Source organism: Bos mutus, unplaced genomic scaffold, assembly GCF_027580195.1.
Source record: "Bos mutus isolate GX-2022 unplaced genomic scaffold, NWIPB_WYAK_1.1 CTG259, whole genome shotgun sequence".
Taxonomy (NCBI): Eukaryota; Metazoa; Chordata; class Mammalia; order Artiodactyla; family Bovidae; genus Bos; species Bos mutus.
The window spans coordinates 1-3,077 of NW_027219761.1; the positions used below are offsets into that span (position 1 = coordinate 1).

At 48.3% G+C, this 3,077-nt stretch overlaps 1 non-coding gene across 1 annotated transcript; it reads right to left on the reverse strand.

Moving 5' to 3' along the window:
* Positions 1 to 2,631: 2,631 nt before the first annotated feature.
* LOC138986900 (U1 spliceosomal RNA) lies at positions 2,632 to 2,789 on the reverse strand. Its single transcript, XR_011463489.1, has one exon. It is a non-coding gene; the product is annotated as a U1 spliceosomal RNA (small nuclear RNA).
* Between the last annotated feature and the right edge of the window lie 288 nt (positions 2,790 to 3,077).

Sequence of the window (3,077 nt, forward strand, 5' to 3'; positions counted from 1 at the left end):
GAAATTGTTGAACTTTCAATCAAATTGTTTATCTGAGAGATGCCTTTCTGAAAGGATTCCCTAGGGCTAATAATAATAATTTAATTAAGACATTAAATTTGGGAATGATTCTTCTCATTACTTTTAAAAATCAAACGTCTTAAGGTATAATTTGAAAATAATACAACGCATCCATTTCAAGTTTGATGACTTTTGACAAACGAACGTACCCATGGAACCACTATCCTGTTCAAGGAAAAAGAATATCTCCAGAACTCCAGACTGTCCTCTGTGCCCCTTTGCAGTCAGTCCCCCTGCGGCTCCCTGACTCAGGTCATCAGTGATCTCGGTCCTGTCTCTGTGGATCGATTTTTCAGTTCTCGAAATTCACATAAGTGGAACCACAGAGTATGTTCTTTTTCCCTCACTCAGCATGATGCGTTTGAGAGTAATCCAGACTGTTGCCATGTATCAGGTATTTGTACCACTTTAGCGAGGAGTACTATTCCTTTGAGTGAATATGTCACAATCCTATATATCTATGCACCTCATGATGGACATTTGAAATGTTTTCAATTTGGGGACTATTACGAACAAAGCTGCTACAAGCAAGTCCCTTTTGTGGGCTTATGCTTTACAAATTCCATTTGCATTTTTTAAAATTCTTTAATACGAATTTACTTTGAATGGATGTTACATTCACAAAGACAATTTATTGCAGAGTTACAAGTTCATCTTTGATTGTTTCCTATCAGGACATAATCCATTCAAAGTAATATAAGCCACAGGTGTATTTTTGATTATCCCATTTAATCTACACAAGAACTTTATGAAGTACTTTATGACTATTACTTTCATATGACATTTGCAAAATTGGCCTAGCAAATGGGAGTCGGCCCAAGGTCAAACCGGAAGGCCAGTGGTGGCAACATGACTGAAAAGGAGGCCCCCCCCCGCACCCCCCAGAAGCTGCGTTCCTAACTGCAGACCCACCCCCAATGTCTTCCCAATAACCTCGGTGTGTCTGACAGGCCTGGAAACCAATATCCAAGCCGGTCCTCCTCACGGTATTATTTACTGATCGCTTCTTTTGGGTCAGAAACTCCTCCATCAGGGGTCCAGAGCCTAACGGCGTGCACAACCTTGAGGGTGAGGAAATCTGTTAAACACTCCTAAAACCGGTTTTCTCATCGGTTCAGTTCAGTCGCTCATTCGTGTCCGACTCTTTGCGACCCCATGAATCGCAGCCCGCCAGGCCTCCCTGTCCATCACCATCTCCCGGAGTTCACTCAAACTCACGTCCATCGAGTCGGTGATGCCATCCAGCCATCTCATCCTCTGTCGTCCCCTTCTCCTCCTGCCCCCAATCCCTCCCAGCATCAGAGTCTTTTCCAACGAGTCAACTCTTCGCATGAGGTGGCCAAAGTACTGGCGTTTCAGCTTTAGCATCATCATTCCTTCCAAAGAACACCCAGGGCTGATCTCCTTCAGAATGGACTGGTTGGATCTCCTTGCAGTCCAAGGGACTCTCAAGAGTCTTCTCCAACACCACAGTTCAAAAAGCATCAATTCTTCGGCGCATCAGTAAGCCACTAAAAATTAACCTTGGTCTTGGTGCAGATGTTTCATATTTGAGCAAGGAAATCTCCCGCTGTTGGGGAGATAGAGTAGGATGTTCTACTTTCACTTTCAATGATCTAGGTCCTCGATCTGCATCCTGTGTGCTTTTTGGTTGGTTTTCTTTGCATCACCCCACTCCCAGCACCTCCTCCGATCTCAGAGGCTTCTTGGGGCTGAGCGGATGGACGCGTGCCGTCCCCGAGGCAGCGACGAGGGGGAGGACAGCCCTTCCCGCCATGGTCCTGCCTTTTCTGTTTGGCCCAGTGGTTTCTATTTGCCAGCAGGACTTTGTGAATCAGAAGTGAGCACAACACATCCTGAGAAAGGGGTTGTCGAATAGCCCACAAAACTGCCGACAACTCGACCTGGGGTTTTCTTCTAATCTGTAGTTCAATGTTTTCACATAGGAAGAAAAGGAAAACTACTTTTGACCGAAAGAAAAGAACAAAACAGAACAAAAAAACGTTAGGTGCGATTTCTGCTGCCATTTAAGAAGGGATGTTAAGGAGGTTTCCTAGTTTGCTAACTACTGTAGGCATGTCAGGTGCACAATCGAGGCTGAAACAGACGTACGGCTTTCTGACTGGGAAGGTAACAGGAGAAGGCCTAGAGAGAAAAGGTGGGGGTGAAGAGAGAACTGGATCCAGAAATGCGAAGAGGCCGCTTGGGGTGAGAAGGGGTGGGTGGGATGGTATCTAAGCACTGTCTCCAGGAAAGACTAGTGCGTGCAAATAAGCAAGGCAGCTGACCACGCAAGACCTGAAGCCTCCGAAAGCAGGACACGGGTGGGAAAACAGCTAGTAGCAGACCCGCACAAAACCGGCAGACTTCGAGAAGTCCGCCCCGCGGCGCCACCCTGATTTCGTGGGTCTAGCCCAGGAAATGGGCCGAGTCTGGCTGTATCCTGTCCTAGGAAAGTTCCTCACCAGGTGGAAAACGACCTCAGCATTCTTTCTCAAGCAGTCACACACAGCAACACCCCAGGATTACACCTCAGATCCCTGTTTCTGCTTTTAAGCCACAGAGAAAAACCAGGGAAAGCGCGAACGCAGTCCCCACTACCACAAATTATGCAGTCGAGTTTCCCACATTTGGGAAATCGCAGGGTCAGCACATCCAGAGTGCAATGGATAAGCCTCGCCCTGGGAAAACCACCTTCGTGATCATGGTATCTCCTGCCAGGTAAGTATGAATTGCCAGCCTGCCGCCCCACAGCAACCTCAGACGCCCTGCACTGTACACACACGCTCACTTTCCTCCCGCATCCCTTGAGCCTTCTTGGACCTTCCACACGGCGCATCCACGCACTTTCACGCAAAACTCCTCAATTCTCTCCCACGCCACGGGAGACCATCGTGTTTCAGCACCAGATGACGGCCCAGCAGCCCCTGCGCTCGGATATCTACATACGACACGCCCCGCCCGTGACGTCACAGGAACCCGCGCTTCCCTCCAGCCCACGCCCCGCCCTAGTCCCC